This window comes from Pangasianodon hypophthalmus, chromosome 13 (assembly GCF_027358585.1).
Source record: "Pangasianodon hypophthalmus isolate fPanHyp1 chromosome 13, fPanHyp1.pri, whole genome shotgun sequence".
Taxonomy (NCBI): domain Eukaryota; kingdom Metazoa; phylum Chordata; class Actinopteri; order Siluriformes; family Pangasiidae; genus Pangasianodon; species Pangasianodon hypophthalmus.
In genome coordinates, this window is record NC_069722.1 from 15,927,237 (window position 1) to 15,949,839 (window position 22,603).

General features: G+C 38.7%; 1 long non-coding RNA gene across 4 annotated transcripts in view; it reads right to left on the reverse strand.

Moving 5' to 3' along the window:
* Nucleotides 1-789: 789 nt before the first annotated feature.
* LOC128319805 (uncharacterized) overlaps nucleotides 790-22,603 on the reverse strand; it is a 70,901-nt gene continuing 49,087 nt past the window's right edge. For all 4 annotated transcript variants that reach the window (XR_008303273.1, XR_008303272.1, XR_008303270.1 and 1 more), the window contains one exon: nucleotides 790-1,336. This is a non-coding gene — a long non-coding RNA (uncharacterized LOC128319805). The remainder of the gene's footprint in view (nucleotides 1,337-22,603) is intronic.

A 22,603-nucleotide genomic window follows, 5' to 3' on the forward strand; every position in this document is an offset into this window, starting at 1 on the left:
TGAATTAAATTCTTCTTCATTTGCTCCATAATGGTATACAAACCATTGGATCCAACTATATGCATATGAGATCATAAATAAACAAAACAAACAGGTTTAAGAACCACAACTTTTCTTGAACCTATGTAGTATGTAGTTACGGGCAACAAAGATCATACTGGTTTTTCTTAATTTAGCAGATTTAATTTAGACTAATCATTGTGCTGAAGAGGGAAAAAAATCTATTTTACAGACAAAAGGAAGGGGTGGTGCCTTCAGAGAAACTCACCTGTTCCAAAATTTCCAAAATGAGGGAACTAAGAAAGCTCATGCTAAAACAGATAAGCCAAAAATAATCACCATTACACAGCATTACGTATCTAACCAGGAAAAAACAGATGTGCCACCCACGTGCCTGCTAGTATCAATAGTTAAATTCACATGCTTCTGGCTTGAAGAAGCTACATTTTTTCCAAAAAACACACCAGCAGACCTTTGCCAGCCTGGTCATGGCAATGTAGTTCATACAGGATATGGGCTGGACAGACCTGTCGTACCTGCTCCAGCTCTGCTTCCTCCTTCTCTCAATGTGCGCACACACACACACACACACACACACACACACACATCTATATAAAGACTGCAGATAAGGAAGCCAGACAGGCCTAATTAATCAATGTTTACAATCCAAGCTTGCTGGTACTTAGGTCACTAAACGTCAATACCTTTAGATACAGCAACCAGGGAAAAACCCACCTCTGACAAATCAGTCAGAATGTCTAAGGTTAAAATATGACAAAAGTACGTGACTGTCTTGGCAAGTATTGCAGTGATTTTATTTTGTACATTCATGCTTTTGAATAAAAACAGGCAAATGGGAACATCAGTATTCAGTAAAAATGGTGAGAAAGTGAGAACGAGGTGAGTCAAACAATCGAAGCAAATAGCAAGTGGACTAGCAGATGTTTCAGCACATGTCCTTTTTTCAAGCCCATGCTGATTTACTGAAATTCAAAAAGTATTCACATTTACTGAAGAACAAAGTGTGCTTCAACTTCATTGGATCACAGTCCAGCTTCTCAGAAGGGCAAAAAAAGGAAAAAAAAAACCTCCATGATGTCATGGAGAAAAAGAAAAAAAAACAAAAAAAAACAAGGAAATTTTTGGTAATCCGGTCAGATGCTGTCTGTCTCGCTTAAACAGATCCTGAGCAGGTGGTGAAAAAGTAAAACAAGATGAAGCACGTGATTCCCTGTGATGTGACTTCATGTACGTTCAACAGTGTACCTGTCCGATTTTCCTCACAGCTCATTCGTGAGCACTTCTCTCCCTCCTGCATGTATAATCCATCCATGATCTGAAAAAAAAACCAAAAAAAAACACAATCAGAGAAGCAGAGTCAGGTCACAAATAGGTTGCTGGTGGTCACAAATTAAAGACGAGACTAACGAAAGAAACCGACATTTCTGAACATTTAGAAATCAATGCTGAGCGTGAAAACATTGCTATATCAGATCATTTTCATCCATGATCCGTTCTAAGCTGGTATCATAAAGTGTGAATAAAATGAAGGCATTCAAGGATGCAATGCTGCTTTACTTCAGATTAAAGTGTCCAGAGTTTTTGATCTTACTCAGAAGCCCCTTTAAAGACAGCCACAGAGGAATCATGGGGAAGGGCACTGATATACGGCAGAAAAGGACGAATAAATTATTGAATATTCAATTATTCAAACTAGCACTGGGAATGTGTATATATGACAATATATAATGTCCTACTTAATGTCAATATCATGATATAATGCACATTTATATTATATTACATTGTGGGTATTGTGATTTAATAACAAACTCTACAATCAACTAATTGGATGATAAGGTTTTGTGCTGTTTTAAAATTGTAAAACGTTAACATTTACAGAATTAAAAACTCCTTTTCGACGGTAATTAATTTTCCTACACATTAGCACTGGCATTAAGCTCTCCTGTCACCCAGCCAATCGCAGGCATCTGTGAGCTCAGGTGGACGAGGGCAGACAGAGCTCTCCTTCCACTGTATACAACTTAACAATAGACATTATTACAAAGCAGTTTACAGAAATCAATGAGCAACTCAGTACTAAGTGTGTTAAAAGGATTTTCAACATGAGCATACGGAGAATAAGTGTCACTGGATGAGCACAGGAACGTCTTTATGATTCCAGCAGCAGTTCTTGGATACAAATCTACAGTATCCAGGTGAGATTATCTGTTAAAGCAAAGGTGAGTTGGAAATACAAATCTTTAGGGTATCTATGCGAGACCACCCACAGCAGCAGAAGGTGAGTCACAAGACCATCCAATGACCTCACAGGCCTGGTCAGAACATGTCTGAGCTTCACTCCAGCACATCCTTCCTCCCCTTCGGCTGGGATTTTGCCAATTAGATAGTTCCTAGCTATTTTCTAGAAATTACACTGTCTGTCCAGACAAGAATTGGAGCTAGAGAGCAGCAGAGATACTAACAGCAGAGACACGAGAAGCAGAGACATGAGCGGCAGAGACACGAGCAGCAGAGACACGAGCAGCAGAGACATGAGCGGCTAGACACGAGCAGCAGAGACACGAGCGGCAGAGACATGAGGAGCAGAGACACGAGAAGCAGAGAGACGAGCGGCAGAGACACGAGCAGCAGAGACATGAACGGCAGAGAGACACAAGCAGCAGAGACATGAGCAGCAGAGACATGAGCGGCTAGACACGAGCAGCAGAGACACGAGTAGCAGAGACACAAGGAGCAGAGACACGAGCGGCAGAGACACGAGCAGCAGAGACATGAGCGGCTAGACACAAGCAGCAGAGACACGAGCGGCAGAGACACGAGCAGCAGAGACATGAGGAGCAGAGACACGAGCGGCAGAGACACGAGCGGCAGAGACGTAAGCAGTATGCTGCATGTTCAGCCTGGCCCAAACCTGCCTCATCTCTTCATCTTTTACCTGCTGGCTGCCTGCCCTGCATCGGCCATATTTACTACACACACCTACCATAATAGAAAAAGAGAGAGAGGAAGACAAGAGGTGCACAAACTTGTTCAAATTCTATTCCATCCTAATTTTCCTCATGCAGTGTAAATAGGAAAAATATAATAAATACCTATAAATAAACCTACACTTCAGTAAAAGAACAAAGACAAATGTTTTAAGTGTTAATACAGTGAGCACTGTATAGGCTGCTCTGTATATGCTTGTCTTAACATGCATGCACCCCCCCAAAAACACACACACACACACACACACACACACTTCTCTACATGCCGTAACCTACCTAACAGGAATTATGATTATAATCAGCCCACACACCAGTACCAGAACCAAGACAACTGAACTAAATCCTGGAGACACACACACACAGGCAGATACAGTCAGCGGTGACTCTCTTTGAAAGGCTTTCCGAGATAAGCAAAATCTTTATTTGATCCGTCACCAGGATCTGAGGCTGGAGAGAGCGTTTGAAGTGATATCTCTGTCATTGGTTTCCACATAATTCTATCACCACTAGAAAGCCTACTGTCTTTTCCTGAAGGATTCTCAAGCAGTGAAGCCAAGATGACTGTGTCTGAGCCAGTCTCACCGTTTACACAGCAGTGTCATCACTGAATCTCACTGCAATTAACTCAGGCCTCCTTCATATCTTTTTTTTCCCTCTAAATCATCAAGTCAGGGCAGGTAAATTTCCCAGGGAGAATTTTTCAGTAGACTCATGAGCCTTCAAATCTGTGTGAATGTGTTATTCCAGGCCCTTCCCTCTCACTTGCATCATTTCAGTTGCACCGGTTTGTATCGCCCAGAGAGTAAACGCATACTTTTGACAGTACATGCCGAGATCATTACTTCAGGACTAATGCAGTCACTGCCATATGCCTGTATGTACCACATTTCAAAATGTCATGGTTTGGCTGTTCAAATTACCGACAGGGTTAGATCATTTAGTGTCCTAAAAATCTTAATGTAACTTGGTAACAGTCACTCTTAATAACATGCTCACACTGCCTCTCTCTTGGCACCTTGGATAGGAACAGTTAGGGTAACATTTCCAAAAAAAAAAAAAAAAAAAAACTAGGGGAAAAATCGACCTAAATTTCCTTCCCATAAATTGATAATGTGACAAATCAATTAAATAATTGTTTGTGATTAGACCACTGAACTGGTGGCAAACTGTGTAGTGACTAATTTTCTCCAAGTAAGAGCAACACTCACTGTGCCAACAGATGGAAAACAACCTGCAGTTGTTCACCACGCCTAGATCACTTTGCTTTCTGCACACACACACACACACACACACACACACAGAGAGAGAGAGAGAGGGAGAGGGAGTTACACACCATGACAAACAAACAATATTAAAACAATACTGAAGAGGCAGAGGCTCTGGTCTCTGGGGGACTGGCTCAGTCAGCATTGGATGAGGGGGCCAATTATTCGATACATTATCTGATGGTCCATTAGTTTAAAATAAGGCTCTTGTTAGGAGACACACGTAAACAGACACGCTGCAAGGAAATGAGTGCCAGAGTCAGAAAATCAACCTTCACTTTTCAAATACAAGAGTTAACAGCACACATATTCTTCACAGACTAAACGGCTCTGGGGCCTGCGTCTTAGATTAGAGCTGCAAAAAAAAGTATTCAATGAGAACTTGTGACGTTTGGAGTTTGGAGCAAAGTCACTAGAAAACCATTTCCTGGCTAAAACATGCACACACACACACACACACACACACACACACTTGTCTTGCTATCCTTGTGAGGAGCTTCCACTGACATAATTATTAATTCTATGCCTGCACCTAAACTTAAACTTAACCTCAATAACCATAAAGAAACCTTGTGTCTCATTTAGTTTTTTAAAGAAAAGCTGCAGATTTTTTTGGGGAAAAAAAAACAAGATAGCAAAGACCAGTCAAATGTCTCCACAATGTTAAAACTAACATTTTAAGAAATAAGGAATTCCTATTCTTGTGGGGACATTTGATTAAAACATGTCCACACACAGACACGCACACAGTGAGACACACACACACACACACAGACACACAGAGTCTCACTTCAGGGACACTGGCACTGCCTTGCGCCACTCCAGCACAGCATTAAACCAGTCATGTGAAACGACCCGTTCCCTGCTGCAAATCAGATTAGAGCCATGAGCTGACGTCCACACACACTCCTGTTCCAAAGGAGTAATGAGATTTAACCTCCCAAACACAACGACACACACAAACACATATGCAGACACACAGACACACTGAAGATCTACATCTTATCCCACTGTGATTGTATAATCTAACAGCATTTCTGATTATGAAACTGAGGCCTAAAATCTCGATTGGTCAGATGTTTGCAAGTAAACAAGAAATGGTTAGCCAGGAATGTGTTCACTCCCCATGAGTACTTATATGTTACTAAGTTTTTATATGTTAAATATTGGAGTTTAGAAATATTGAGGAAGTTTTTTTTTTTAAAACATTGACACCTCAGCTTGTCAGCAGCTTATCTGCATGATAACTGTATGATAATTAAATCTGCAGTACGCTCTCCTGTAATGGGTTAATTGCTAAAGGCAAATGGATGCATTCCACATGCACTCATAATATCTCACAATTAACTATTTCTAGTGACAGATTTAGTCCTCAGGCAAATTCTCTGCTGCAGCACAAATATTTTCACTCTGTGCAATGATTCTTCTGACAAGTTTTTTTTGTTGAATGTTCAATAAACAGCACTGACTGCTCTCACCTGGGACAGAGATTGAAGTATATGCACTTAAGTTTTTTCTTACTTTTGACTTTCACTCACTACATTTCAAAACAGATTGGCTGTTTTATAATTTACATTTCAAATTGTCATATGGACTGGCTCCTTGTGCATGTATCATGCAGCTCTTATGCCAAAATGCAGGTATTTATAATTAAGAAAAAAAAATTCTGATTATATATGAGCCCTTGATATTCAAGAGTCCTCTGTGTAATCTTAAAAACAACCACAAAAAACCCATAAAAAGATAAATTACCTAACATCTATTGTTACGAATATCTATTCGTTGTTTTTGTTGTTAGGTACATTTTATATACATCTAGTCAATTTGTATCCTGACCAAAAGTATGTGAGCTGAGGTGAGGGACTTCTTTCTCTTTTGTGATTCTTCATTGTACTTTTACTTTAATAATAAGTAAATTTAATACTTTCATACTTTGACTTGAGTAAAGTATATGAAGTTGTATTTAATGAGGATGGAGACTTTCACTTGAGTTATTTTTACAGTATAATACTTTAGTAATGGTACATGATTCAGAAATGCACTATTTTCAATCAGGAGTTGATGCTTGTCTCAACTTTTACATGGCTATATTACTTAAATAAGCTCTGATTACTGCCACATATGTTTTTTTGTTTCTTTTCCCCCCTCAGAGAAAACTCCAGGATGAAGAATGAAGAGAGAATGGCAACAATTCAAGTTAAAAAGTAAAAGTAATCATGACATTATATATACAGTCCCCTCCAAAAGTACTGGAACAGCAAGGCCAATTAATTTGTTTTTGCTTTACACTGAAGACGGGTGGGTTTGAGATCAAAAGATGAATATGAGGCGATAGATCAGAATTTCAGCTTTCAGTTCCTGATATTTACAACTAGATGCGTTAAAAAACTTAGAACATGGCACATTTTATTTGAATCCCATTTTTCTAGTGATCAAAAATATTGGAACATGTGACTGACACGTGTTTCTTGCTGCCCAGATGTGCTCTGTTAGACTGATTAGCTCTGAATGTCTACTCTTGGTTTTAGCCCTGGATTTCACCTGTGAAGATTTCACCTGTGTTGTTAAAAAGGATAAACCAATATGAAGACCAGAGACTATGGGAGAAAAGCAAGCCATTTTGATGCTAAGAAAAGAGGGAAAATCAATCAGAGCCATTGCGCAAGAACTGGGCATAACCAGTACAACAATTTGGAATGTACTGAAAAAGACAGAAACCACTGTTGTACTAACAACCTGACATCAAACAGGTTGGCCAAAGAAAGAACAGCATTTGAAGACAGAAACGTTGTGAGAAAAACCCAAAAACAACAGTCAGTGACATCACCAACAACCTCCACAGGGCAGATGTGAAGGTATCACATTCTACCATTCGAAAAAGCCTTTGAGAGCAAAAATATAGAGGCCGTACCACAAGATGCAAACCACTCATCAGCGGTAAGAATCGAAAGGCCAGACTGGAATTCCCAAAGAAATACAGAGATTAGCTACAAAAGTTCTGGAACCAAGATTAACCTCTACCAACGTGTTGGAAAGGCCACAGTGTGGAGAAAGTAAGGATCTGCTCATGATCCAAAACATACAAGCTTATCAGTCAGGCATGGTGGAGGTAGTGTCAAGGCTTGGGCTTGCATGGCTGCTTCTGGAATAGGCTCACTTATCTTTATTGATGATGTAACTCATGATGGTAGCAGCAGAATGAAGTCAGAAACACAACAAAGGACTTCATCAGGGCAAAAAAGTGGAAGGTTTGAGGTTTGGCCACGTAAATCACCGGACCTTAACCCAATTGAGCAAGGATTTCTTCTCCTGAAGAGGAGATTGAAGAGACAACCCTTCTCCCCCTCCAAAACAAACAACATCTGAAAGAAGGTGTGGTACAAGCCGGGAAAAACGTCACAAAAAAAAGAACAGTTTGGTGATGTCAGTGAGTTGCTGACTTGATGCATTTATGGCAAGTAAGGATATGCAACGAAATATTAAGTGTTATTTACTTCAGGAGTATCTGTTCCAATATTTTTGCTCACCAGAAAATTAGGTGGTCTGTCACCAAAGGTGCCATGTTCTAAGTTGTTTAACATATCATGAAGCAAATATCAGGAAATGAAAGCTGAAATTCTGCTCTATCACCACATATTCATATTTTGATCTCAAACCCAAATGTCTTGCGAAAACAAAAGAATTGGCCTTGTCATTCCAATACTTTTGGAGGGGACTGTAATGCCTTGTTAATGAAAGAATGGCCAGGCTGTTTTGAGCTGAGAAGAAGGCTACGGTAACTCAAACAACCGGTCTTTACAACCATTGTGAGCAGAAAAGCATCTCAGAACAGGACAAACTTTGAGGTGGATGGCTTTAAACAGCAGAAGACCACATCAGGTTTCACTCCTGTCAGCCAAGAACAGGAATCTGAGGCTACAGTGGATACAGAGTCACTGAAACTGGACAGTTGAGTACTGGAAAAAGACCAGGTGGTGTTTTTCATCACTAACTGTGGCCAAGACTGTCTATTTTTACATGAAGAAGACATTTAAATGACATTTCAGACAGCTAGCAATTTCTGAAGCCTGTTGGCAAACACACAAGGAAACCACATTAACTTGTTAAAAACTGCTTCAAACAAAACTCTGAAATCAATTTTTTAAGTATGGGATTTTGTTAAGATTTTTCAATCCAGTGACTATATCTGGCTCCAAGCACTCACTGCATCATGGTGTTTAAAAGTATATTTTCCCATAAGAAATTCAGAATTGTACAATATTTATCTGTAGTTGTAAAATGGATATAAAAAAAAGTTTACACACCCTTGTCAAAATGGCAGGTTTTTGTCATATACAAAAATGAAACCAAGATAAATCATGTCAGAACGTTTTCCACCATCAATGTGAAATTACAACATATAAAAATTAAGTGAAAAAAAAATTCAGAAATATTTTAGGGAAAAATAGGAAAAATGAAAAAGTCACAATAACCAATTCCAAAATGTATAATAAGTCCATAATTCCAAAAGGTATGTTTGGTACAAAAAAAAAAAAAAAAAAGCACATCACCAAAAGAGCACCATACTCCCTTTGTAGCATGGTGGTGGCAGCATCATGCTTTAGGGCTGCTGGGGCTTTTATCAAGGTGGAGGGAATCATGAACAGCTACAAAAAAGCTGTCAATTTTAGTGCAAAACCTTCAGGTGTCCTTCAGTAAACCTTCAGAAACCTGAATATAAAAAGGAATGTAGAATGTAAATGTGCAATTACTATCTCTGGTCACTTACTCAACTACAGTCACTTCTTCCATTTTAATCTGTACTTCTGTGTGTCTATACTAAACTGTTTACACCAATGTAGAGGGTAATGTGCAATACTATCTCTGGTCACTTTTTCAGAATGTTCTGAATGTTCAATGTGCAATATTATGACTTGCTGTATATACTTTATATTGTATACTTGCTGTACATACATACATACATACATACATACATACATACTTTTATATAATACGGTATACTCACTTTATAGTTATTTATTGTCTGATGTTATATGTTTGTTTTTATAACACCAGTCAGAAGCAGTGCTCCTAATTTTGTTGTATACAGAGATATACAATGACAATAAAGGCTTTCATTTCATTTCATTTCAATTTCACCTTTCAGCTCGACAATGACCCAAAGCATACATCCAAATCAACAAAGGAATGGCTTAACCAAAAGAAGATCAATGTTTCTGAATGGCCTAGCCAGAACTGAGACCTGAATCCAACTAAAAATCTGTGGGGTGACCTGAAGCGGGCTGTGCACAGGAGATGCCTTCACAATTTGATGGATCTAGAATGTTTTTTGCAAGAAAGAGTGGGAAAATATTGCCAAGTCAAGATGTGCCAAACTGATAGAGTCTTACCCAAAAAGACTGAGTGGTGTAATAAAATCAACAAAATATTAGTTTAGGGGTGTGCACACTTATGCAACTAGGCTATTGTATGATTTTTTTTTTTTTTCCTTTTTACCCTAAAAATATTTCTGATTATTTTTCACTTTATTTGTATACTTTGCAATTTCACATTAATGATGATGACATGATTTATCTTAGATTCATTCTTTGATTTCACCTGTTTTAACAGCTGTGTGTAGACTTTCATAGCCACTGTAGCTGTTCTGTAAGCACAATAGGGCAAATTTAAATGCTGTAGTGAAACACTGCATGAACTACATCATGAATGTTATGCTTTTTTGGAAAACCACCCATCTTTCTGTAAAGCTCTAATAGCTCACAGAGGGTGATGGTTTCTGTGAAAACAGTACACACATTTTAGATTGTTGCGATACTTGGGGCTTGTGCTATATTTATTTCGTTGTTTGTGGTGTTACAAGTCATAAATTTTTAGTTCCATAAAAAACACGGTTGACAAAATCTTCATATTGTTTCGATTCATGTATATAAGTTCACACACCCCATCACAGCAGCTGACACCACCTCAAAGCCTTTTCACTACTTCTTGGAGAGTTTAATCCTGGAGAAAAGGAGATGGTCGTGTTGAATCTGAACTAATCAAAACCAGCCACCTGGAAAGAAGACAAGACCGCGGGCCTTTCCATGAAGCTCCTCTGATAATCAGCTAGAACTCCAAGAGCCTCCCAAATCAGCTCTGTGACTCAACATGGTCAGATAACATCAGCCTAAAATCCCATTTACTGCAAAAGTAATATTTAGTATTAAAATGGTCTTCCAACAAAAAAATCAGAGTAAAAAGACCAATCAGCATCTTTCAGTGTGACCCAAGCCACTTTGGTCTCATAAATACTGTAAGTACACCCTTACTTCAGTGTGTGATCATTCAGTTTATTATTTGCCAAATGATCTATACTTTGGAATGAAATAGATTTTTCTTACGGATGCACTATAAGGAGTTACCAAATAATAATATTTTCAGGAAGATGTAGCTCTTTTTAAAAAATCACTATACTCTAGTTTCATCCAGGCCAAATACAATACTTTGGTGTTTGGATCTACCAGAAATACAGATCAAAAGGATGTTGTCACTTTAATGTTCACTTCAAACACTGTATTATGAAAAGATGACCTTAAAGAGACATTGAAACTCTTTAGCCATTTCTCACTGGACCAGTACTTAAGATTTTTTGGCACAAGCTGCCATCTCAGAGGTCATCCATTTACTACAGGGAAGGATGCAATAGCTTGATCTGTGTCTGCGGGGTTTAGACACACACTGACCTCTGAGAGGCCTGCAGGGAGGAGGAAAATGATACATGAGAAGACGGAACCTGAAGTCGCCAGCGTCGCAACCCTGGTTTGAGTTGCAGTGGTGGTCTGATAAACCCCTTACTACTGACAGAACAGTGGAACAAAGAGGAACTGGCGGAACCCCTCTGTCAACCCTATTGGGTTCTGTTACTGTAGAGTGCTGAAAGACCTATGAATCGAGTTTGGCAGCTTGATCATGCCATGTAAGAACAGTGGTATTTGGCTTTCAAGAGGTGGACAGGACATCAAATGGTTAGAATTAGAGCTCAACAGTAAAAAATTGTTTACACATGGTCTGTAGCCCGTTCTACATACACTGCTTTGCATAAGTATTGAACTGTTCGACATTTTGTAGTGTTACAACCTGGAACTGAAATGGAATTTACATGATATGTATGAGTTTATAATAAATAGTCCATAGTCTTGAAGCTGGGCAGTATTATTTACTAATACATAATATTTATAGAATAGTGAAAACCCCAAATCCATCTCAATTCCAGGCTGTAAGACCCTAGAAAATGTCAAAAAGTTCAAAAAGGGGTGAATACTTATGCAAGGTACTGTATAAAGTCAGAAGGCCCAAACCACTGTGTCAGTCTCACAGAGCAAGAATGGCTGTTATTGTCTCAAAGATAATGAAGGTATTTCCTCAGATATTAAAAAAAATATTGTTATGAAGATCTTCAAACTAAGCCCTTTAACTCAAAGATAAGATAAGCCTGACCTCCAGATTTAGCCACACAGCCAGTGGAGCAGTATACAGGAAGGAAAGCCAGTAAAGCATCCTCATCTGGAGTGCATTACTTCTCTGCTGAGGAGGAGCGAACCATGTTTTTGAGCCCTTACATGGTTTTGTCATTTTCTAAAAATGCTTTCTAGACCTAAATAATGTCCGTGCTTGCCACAAGCCAACAGCATAGGGCAAAGGTCATCAACTGGCAGTCTGCGGTCTGATGTGTACCCAGCAAAGTATTTCAAAAGACGGAACCAAGCACTTATCAAATATCAAATACTGTATCAAAGCATCAAACTGACTGTAGATCAGTGACTCTAGTTTTCCATAGCATGACAGCTCCTGTAGCAGAGTCTATGTTGAGGTTTATCCAATCTCATACATTTAAGTAAATCATTTAGCTGAAGGCAGCTCATCTGACCAGAGATTAGCTACAGGGCTATAGACATTAAGATCATATATGTTTTTATTATTATCATTATTATTAGTATTATTATTATTATAATATCCATCCATCCATCCATTCTCTGTACTGCTTATCCTACACAGAGTCGCTGAGGAGCCTGGAGCCTATCCCAGGGGACTCAGGGCACAAAGGGGGGCACCTGGATGGGGTGCCAATCTATCGCAGGGCATTATTATTATTATTATTATTATTAAAAAATAAACAGAACACATGGCATCTGTGGTGCAAGTCAAAAGTGGTAATGTGATGCCCCATGCAAACCAAAATATAACTTTAAAATTTCTTACTGAAAACCATAAACTAATCATTAAGAGCTAAGCATTAAAAAACATTAACTCCATTCATCACGTTATTTGACATTCTAGACCATTGTAAGTAAGGAATTTTATGTAATTGAACCTTTGCAAAATTTAGTAGAATAAGCCTGGCATAGGGGTATTCTTCCTGAGAGAGAAAGAGGTAGAGCAAGAGTGATGGAGACAGAGGCTGTCTGTCCTTCACCCTGTGGTAAGGAGATGCCAGGAGTTAATAATAACCAACATCTGGAAGCATCTGCCATGGAGGATTATCTTGTTTCAGGGCTGGGCCTTTACCAAACCAAACCATTCATTAAAACCTCCACCCCGTCCCACTGCAGTGAGGAAGACCTGGACAAGATACAAAAACTAACAAACATTAAAGTTCTTGAAGAACTACTCCACCTCGAAATGCTTACATTGCTATCAAGAAAGCGCCATTTAGCAAATGATGTGCAAATGGCACACTAATGGGACACTACCTCTTCTCATTCGTGGTTAGCACAGTTCGGATTTCTGGGCATACTACTTCTTTAAGAGGGAACAAAATGCACCATTATCATATGGAAACCAACGTAAATGGACAGTAACGCAGGCTAACCCACAATATAATATCTTACTGACTGAGCCATGATTAAAGTCATTGAGCAGTCAAGTTTTGTAAATGTTCTCACACAGTGATGTTATTATTTACGACCATAATGGCACCCTCGGTAAACTAGAATTGCCATCCGAGCATCTCGCAAGCTCTGCATGAGCCTCCACGGTGCAACATCAATTTTCGTGAGGTAAATGGCCTTTCTCCATGGTGGGCTTTTTATCCTGCTCGGCACAAGACACATGGTTCCCATTGTGGTTGGAAGGCAAAGGGATTAAAAAGTAAGGAAGGGGCTATGCTGCAGCCTCTTGCCCCATGGTGCGATCTGAAAGCTTTGGTCCCAGCTGAATATTGCTTATCCACACCTCATAAATGCTGTTTGTGAAATGACGGTAGGGAAGGACTAGAAGTAGGGTGGCTGTAAGGGGTACCTGGGGGGGTTGGTGCACCCAGCTGAGGGGCAGACATTGGGGCAACAGGAACAAACGCACTCCCCTGATGACAGAGAGGCCGGGCGGTTGGGGCATAGACGCCTAGGCAGACAGCCGATAGGTAAGGGATATGAAAAGGTGTTGAAATCAAGCGGATTTGAGTTTTCAGAGAGTGCATGACAAGGTAAGGGGGGAGGGAGTTCTTCAAAGCAGAGATTAGAGAAGAAAAAAAAAGAGAAAGTGAGGGATAAAGTAGAGGGAAAACACAAAGGATGTGGACTGACATGATGAAAGGAGAGAGGAATGGTGATGCACTTGAACTCGGGATGACCAGACTGTTTACGATAACAACAGATATCAATCACTTAATAAAAAAAAATGTACCTGTAAAAAAATTTTACAGTTACAGTATAAATCAGAAATGCATTTAACAAAGCACATTTTATTTAAATGAAATATTTATTGTTGTACTACATATTTTAATTCATAGATAATCTTTATACATAATTTGTGGTGTATTTATTTATTATCATCATTGTAAATAAATAAAGCCCTAGTTATGAGATTTTGGGAGCTTTACTTTACCAATCCATGGAAATGCTAAATATTTAGTTAAATGACAAATGCATGACTATTATGGATTATTAATATATAACTGAAAGCTAAATATTTGCAAATGAAAGACGTAATGATATGGTATTTCAGGCAAATTAAATATTTCGTTTATATCTTATATCAGACACGGTAAACATAATATTTAATAAGATCTGACATATTTAAATATAACATTACATCTGATTAATTTTTTACTTGTTTTAAATGTTTACAATAAACCATAATTTATGGTGTACAAACTAAATGTTTAAATTTAATCTTTATCTTTTAATTCAATTCTTATCCACTTATTTAATGTATTGGAATATTCCCACAGCAACTCTTTAAATAACTGAAATGTGTGTTAAGCATTTAGATAAGTTATAGATTTAATTTCAAACCTTATTTATTTATTTATTTATTTATTTAAATTAAATGTTTAGGTCTATTGAAAATATTTACTTCCATCATGAGGTATAAATTTAGAGCAAATATTTAGCATAACAAAATATTCTGTTCTCCAAACCATTTATTTAGATTTAATCTAAATATTTACCATGTACTGAAATTTTTATTTTAAATAAAATATGGAAAAGTGACGTATATATTTATTATACTGTCATATTTCTAAATATTTATTTAAAAAGAGAATTTTATTATTTATCAAAAATATTTACATATGTAAATCTGGATTTATTTATTTCACCACATTTCTAAATCCAGGGAAAGTCGTAAAAAAAAAAGTGCATAAGGAATTGTACATAATATAGTATAGTTGTTTGTCAATAGTACTCAGGTCACAATGCATTAAAAGAAAAAGAAAAAAAAAGAAAAAAAACACAAATAACAGCTGAAAGAGAGTGAAAGTAGGCAACCTGAAGTAAGTTACTCCTAACTACAGCTGACTGTCTCAAAGAATCTCAGTTCAGCTAAATTAAGAAATACATTCTGAATAACCATTGCTTCATAACACACTAGCTCTCTACACACACACTCTCAAACACATCACAGCAGGTAAATCAGTCAAGCAAGTGGTGGACTTTCTTCAAATGCCAAAGAAAGGGCAGAAATATTTTGCCAAGCATGACAATGGTATATTTGTCCTCAATTAAAGGGGTGATTTTGAGACTTAACTGTATGGGGTCTGTAAAAAAAAAAAAAAAAAAAAACGCTATGCACTGTGGAGCATATCTAAACCAACTGAACAAACCAATTAAACCGCCTCTGGACTGGACTGGGCAGTGCAAACAAAAGACGCAGCGACTGAGTGATTCTGCAGAGCTATACGGATGTAGTGGCATGGAATGATGGGAATGGCATTTTAAATGGCTGTTATAGATGCTTAATTAAAGGCCTGAACAGTCACCCAGAAATACACAGAAACAAACCGATACCAGCATCGACAATACTAGAGAAAACGTGATATAATGTCTGATAAAGCATTACAGATAAAGCAGTACAAGCCGAAAGTGGGGAGAGACTGAGGGCTGTTAGCTCTGATAGAGCTGTTTTAGTTGACAGTTTAGGGCAAAGAGGTCAAGCAGCAACCTGACACTGGGGCTCCAGAGGTCAAGAGATCACCCAATCCCTCTGCCCCTGGGTGAAGGCTATCACCCTGTTAGCAGTGAAAGTCCTTCTCCATTTTCACATATATATATATATATATATATATATATATACATGCTACATTTATATAGTTTAACATGAAACTGAAAAACAAACAGACCAGCAGACCTGTATTGGGTGATTGATGACGTTATAGGTAAAGGGAACATCGTGTCGATTTCATTAAAAAGATTATTAATGATAAACTGTAATGTGAGTAGTACACAGCTTTAGTCCCAGGAGGGTTGAAATGGGCAGATCTAAACAAATACCCAACAAAGTTTGCAGTGGAGAAACTGGTATTGCCCTCAGGTGATCGATCCAATGACATGCAACTGTGTCTGCTTCCAATTCCCACTATTTACCTCACCAATGAAGGCAACCACTCCCAATCCTCTTCAGGGAAAACTGCACACTGACTGCATAACGCCCAACCACTTTCATTAATGCTAATTGCTGTAGTGTGTCTCTGTGTGTGAGTGTATCTCTGTGTGCGTGTCAACAGAATCACACACGCACACACACACACGCACAAACAATGGGCCTCATTTATCCAGCTGGATATGAACGGATTTATGTGTAAATTGCTCATATGAACATTTACACAAAAAAAAAAACCTGGCATTCATGAAAATCCTGTAAATTTGGAAAAAACTTTCGTATCCTACAAAAAATCCTGCTCTTGAATGTAAGTTAATTAACGCATAAAAAGACTAACTAGTGTAAACCTGGATCGATCGGCTTCAACTGTTATAATGCGATGAGTTTTCTGCATTTTTACGTAGGATTACGTAAGTTCAAATCGCTTATTTAGGTGCAAATGGCAGAACTGATATTAATGGAAGAATCAGCAGATGATGCGATTAGGAGATAACAGATATTTGAGACTGGTATGAATTTCTTTTCTGTGGATGAGCTGGCTTATAAGTCGGTTGCATTTGCCATGGCATCTCGTCATTTTTTTAAAAAGCGTTCTCATGGTTTGGCCGCCTCCAATAGCAGAGAAAGTCTGTTGATTAGCAGTAATACTTTTATATAAATCAGTTTTTGTGGCAAACCATTTTCTTTTGACCTCCTTTATATTGCGCTGGATGGACAACATCAGATTCACCTCCGTAATTTCTCTCCATATTTTGGCTTTTTCATGTGCTATGACTCTGTGTGCTCCGTGAGTCAAAAGCACTTCATTTCTACAGATTTAAAAGTCAAAAGAAATACTTCTTTTTTTGGCTATTTTGTGCTTTCCAGTCTGTGAACTTGCCCTGTTATGGAGTTTGGTGGGTGTCAGATGTGCCGTGCATGCGCCTGGTAATTTATGGGCGTTTGCCGTTTGTCAACATTCTCACGTGAATACAAAGAAAATCAGCGTTTATGAAACTTTTGCAAAGTCTAAATTTTTAGTTCAGTTTGGCTTACGCAAACATTTACACACAGCTGTACTCAAAAATGAATGAATGAGGCCCATTGTTTGGCAGTTGTTATGAGGCAACATATGGTCATTTAAAGGCAAACATTTAACTTATAAACTCATTTAAAGTCATATTCAAGCCAATTTAAAGTCAAGGACTGGTTCCAGATTAGTTGACTGTTTATTCATTCATCTATCTATCCATCTATCTATCTGTTTATTTATAGGTGTTTATTCTGATTAACCGGTATCAGAGCTGCTGTAGTGATTATAGTTATTACAATAACAGTTAGAACTGTCTGGTCACTTGTGTTAGGAAAGTTTCATGGCACTAATAAATAAAAAAAAATCATGGCACCAATAAATAAATGTCACACATTTATCTAATTTGCCTGATATTTCAATAGTTTTAAACATAACATAAAATAAAATCTGTAATCATATCCTGAGATCATCAGGAGGTCAGCAATTTCATTTCATTTATTAATTTATTCAGGGGTCACTACCTACAAAAGTTTAAAGGCTTGCTGCCTGTTACGACAATAAAATAATTGCAAATGTGTGGATATAATCAGTGATAACTGTACTGAAATGATATTTGTGCTAGTGAGTAAAGTGCAACCACACTATTAAGAAGACCACTAAGCCACAGATAATGTGCAAAGAAAAGCTTACACAGCTAATTTCCCTGACCACTTTGTGCTTGACTATGTTCCTAATCCGTGAGGGAAGGGTAGGGGGTCTGTTCGGGACAAACAGCTGGATAAGTATGACTGAATGCACCTGCAAAAGCGAAACGGTTACACAGCCCTGAACATGAACACCCAAAGCCCATACTTTCTTTTTTTTTTTAATCCGTATTGCCCTTAGACGGGAAACAGCTGAGGAAGCCACTTTATTCCCTTGTTGTTGTTCCTTTGATGAGGCACAATGAGCTGCCAGGCATATTCTGAGGCCAACACGGAACCATGGAGGTGGCCACAAAAACCATGTGGAGAGCGGCTGAAAGAGGCTGGAGCCGACGGCTGCATTTTTTTTTATTTCAAAAAATGTGAACCAGGCTGTGGGCCAACAGGTCGACGGCGCCACATCGCCTCTATTCCTCCACCTTTCCCTCATTCACTACATCCCTCCTGTTTAATCCTCCACTCCCAAATGCTGTCTGAAAGCACCGCACGACAGAAGCAAACACACGAAAGCGCAGTGAGCCTCTGCAGGAAAACAAAAAAGAGAAGAAAGTAGACAAAAAAAAAGAAGAAAGAAAGTAAAGTCACTGCTGTTGCACTAGGCCGGACCACCTGCTCGTCCAACTAAATTGCACTCAACAAGAGACAGAGAAAGAAAAAGTCACAGTCCCTCTGTGATCCTGCCACACAAAGGAACAAATTGCGTTTCTCTACCTCCATCCTCCACAGGTCAGGAATCAGGCTGAGAGCCTGGCACTCGCCTCCCGTTGAGTGAGAGCATTTGTTTGCAATCACATATATACATTTCTTTTCTTATCTCCAGAGTTACATCCGCTCCTCTTTCATCTCCATCTGCTTTTTTATTCCAGTGCTTTGGTGTTTGCTGAGCCACTTCTCTTCAAATTGGGCGTTATTATTCCAAACAGTCTGATGCCAGCGTCTTATCTTTATGTATGCCTGAGAGGTCAGTGCACTGGTGAGAGCCACCACAGCGGAGATTAAAGCTGTGGCCGGAGCGGGAGTCAGAGAGACGGTGGACGCTGCTTCGTCCTCCTCATCACATCCGACATCTTAATTGCTGGCATCGAGTGCCCTAAAAGCCAGGGTAGATGGCCCCTTGGAGCTTTAATCTACAGCCTTACATAAAGAAATCTCAGGCTGCTAGAAAATTTTACATATGAACTCCTTAACTGAGAGGAAGATGAGAAAATAAAACATCCACCAAACCAACAAATGGAAGGTGGATATAGAAGATTTGATCATTTTATACAGGGAAGTTTTAAGTGCTAGTGTTCTGGGATTTTTTCTGGGAAGGCTGGGAGACTTTAGATGCAGCCCAAGGGGTAGGTGATGATGGACTTTTCCTTAGGTCTTGCGCCGGTGGTCACACACTGCCAGGTCCAGCACTGGACTCTGATTTATGATTCACTGACCAACCAGCCATGAGGACCACCCAGCTGGTGCTACGCAGTGTAAACACACACTAACTTGCAAATGCATGCCCAAACACCCTATTTTTCAGTCTCTCCTTCATACAAACAACAAAAAGAACATTTTCACTCAAGGAAATGGGCAGCACTGCAGCATGTATACAAGAGGATCAATGAAATCAGATTTTTACCGGATGAGCTGCCAAACTCCTGGCCTTCATCACAAAGGGCAGAAAAGATCACCGTACAACACTGCCACTGCTTGTTCTAATAAAAACACTCAAGTATCTTCATATGATGCCCCAAAACAAAAGCCCTGGAACTTTTGTATCCATTTATTGCCAACCCATAATTACCGCCAAAAGATTTAACAGTTGCACAACACAAGAGCCATTGCACAACTTGTTAACCTACCCAGCACGTCTGTAGCTGCATTATAAGATCAGGGGATTATGAAGGGAAACAAATGCTTTTTAATTTAAGCTGTTGGTCAAAGGTTGAATTTGTTGGGAATCATGTTTGAGGTATTGATGAGGGCATGGTAAATAAAGATATGAAATAATCATATGAACTCAAACAAGTAAGCACTATATGGCTGGATTTAATTGGACTTTAAGTACAAAAGCTAACCCAGCCCCTAACACTAAACTCTCAAGCTTTGAATGAAATTGAGACTAGAAGTCTAGATGCAAGCCTCCTGTCTGAGTTAGAGGGGGAGTGTAATAATGAATCAAGGCCTCGGTATACTTGCAGCGAGTTTAGGAGTAGCTGAAACACAAACTCGAGCTTGCATACTCATGGCAGTTTCATTTTAGCTATTGCGTATGAATGCTCTAGTCACAGGCTTTGTCATGCAACTCTCCAGTCTCCAACTGCCACGTGTGTGTCATCAGTTACATCATGAGTTTAAACTTCAACAAAACCAATGAACTACACACTGAAGGTGCCTTAGCAAATTGTGTGCTAATATTTCCAACCAAATTTCATCACCGATCACCCAGATTTTCCTTTCCAGGCCTCAAAGCACTCTCAAAAACCTTATCAGGAGCTATGATGGAGCTTCTCCTCTCTGTGGCACATAATCTCAGGCAATGGGAATATCTGCTCACCATGACTGCTGCTGAGATGGGCTTAGAGGTGGGACGGGTTTAACAGTAGCTAGGTGCCATTAAAAACTGAACAGTGGGTCAGTGGGATGTGTATTGGTTCCCATCCTACACAAGTATACCAACAGTAGACATGATACCAAGTAAGAAATGTTCTTGAATCAACAGTTCTTTTAAACCAGCAGTTCTCAAACCTTTTTAGTACAAGGCATGTGGCACTATTCTGATGACATCACAGCTAACTCATTAAGTACGCTCAGGATGGCCTTGTACTGTGATTGGATGACACATTTAATTTATATTGTTTAATACTATCTACTATTTTTTAAAACATGCAACATACAACTTTTTTCATTTGGTTAAACTACTACTCCGGTTTGAGAAGCACTCTTTTAAATAATGACTGTGGTCATTAGTGTGTGACACCTACACCTCCCACTCCTTACCTTCAGAACATACTAGTAAGAAGACACATGAAATTGAACAAAATCCTTGATATATTAAAAGCTGGACCTTTTTCCATCATTCAGGACTCTTATAATGTTGTCCTATGGAGATTGCAGACAATGTCCATTGTTAATAGATGTATATAAATAAAAATATAAATAAATTTAATTGTATTGAATTTCAGGGACTTTGTAGGTATCTAGCCTGATAAGTTGCACTAAGGACTGCTAGGTAGCTGAATTGATGTTGGCTAACTACAAAGCAGAAATCACTTACACCTACATATACACAACTTGCAGCTGTGCATATGGCAAACACATCCAAGGCCTGTGGTATAAAAGGTCTCATAAAAGAGGAAAAGGGACAGAACATTGGTAGGAAACAGTACTTCAGTGCTGAAAAGCTCATCGATGCCACAGTGAGCCTATTGATGCCAAATACATTTAGCAGCAAACAAAGAGCAGATGTCAGTTATTCATGTCCAGTCAGCCACATAATCTACTGCAAAACTGACTTAAGGCCAAAGATCGGGATACGCTGGACTTGTACCCGAGAACTGCTGCTGCCGCTTATTCACAGTGTGCTCATACTGAACATCCTTCCAACACACTTAGTACTGCTTTACTTTATACTACACGGTTGTAGAAGAGTAAGGCCTGGTTTATACTTGATGCATGACTGCATATGTGTGCAGAAACAGTGGCAATGCAAGTGGCACAGTACACGTGCACATCTGGGTGATTAAACGTGGCATTCAAAAGAAGGCACATCAGAACCACAACATCCCTGTCCTTCAGGTTTCCAAGTTAAACTGTAAAATGGTTAGCGATTTCATGCATGGCGATGTTAAACACACTGACAAGCTCTGTCTCTCTTAAAACTTTCTGTGGTTGTTATTCTCCTTATCTGTCTCAAATTGAAAATGACCTATGACCTTACATTCAAAAGTGTTTACTAATCTAGAAGATCCAGAAGACTGGTACACAAGACAGACCTTTCAGTAGCTTTGAAGGCCACATGAGAGGTTTTTAAAATTCAAATACTAACCTTAATAGGTAAACTGGTTAGTGTTAGTACTCAAAAACTCAGAAAACTGTAGAACTGTATGATTTGAGATACAACACTAGTTTTAGTCAATTGCAGACAAAGTCACATGGTGCTATACTGCCCTCACTGTTTACTTTGACATTGGACTAGTAACGTTAATTTCTAGCACGTGCACAAGTGTTATGCCACAGCCATCTTGCGTACATGTAGGCATAGTTACAAGCAAGTATAATACAAGTTTAATGATTTGCAATCCCACAATCTGTCACCAACCAAAAGAGTCTGATTCCTCTCAAATGTTTTTTTCCTCAGAGAGATTTTTGCTTGTTACTGTCACCTCTGGCTTGCTCATTAGGGATCCAATTCTTCATGCAGATTTCTGTAAAGCTGCTTTGTGTCAATGTTTATTGTTAAGAGCACTATACAAATAAAACTGAATTTAATTGAATTAGATCTGTTAAAATATTAGAAATTCAGTACTTGACAGCAATGCATTGGATATCATAAATATTTCTTCTACAAACAACTAAGCAGGGGCTAAACAAAAGGAAATCAATCTCGGTACAGTCTGCCACATGACAGGATATTTACCAAAGCTTCTTATGCTTGTGTTTATTGGCTTAAAATGAGGATGAAGTGTGTGTTACGACATGGCCATGCCAAAGAACGTTTAACTGCTCACTTTCGTCCCATGTCTTCAATGAAAACAAACTGGCAAACTTATTAAAAAA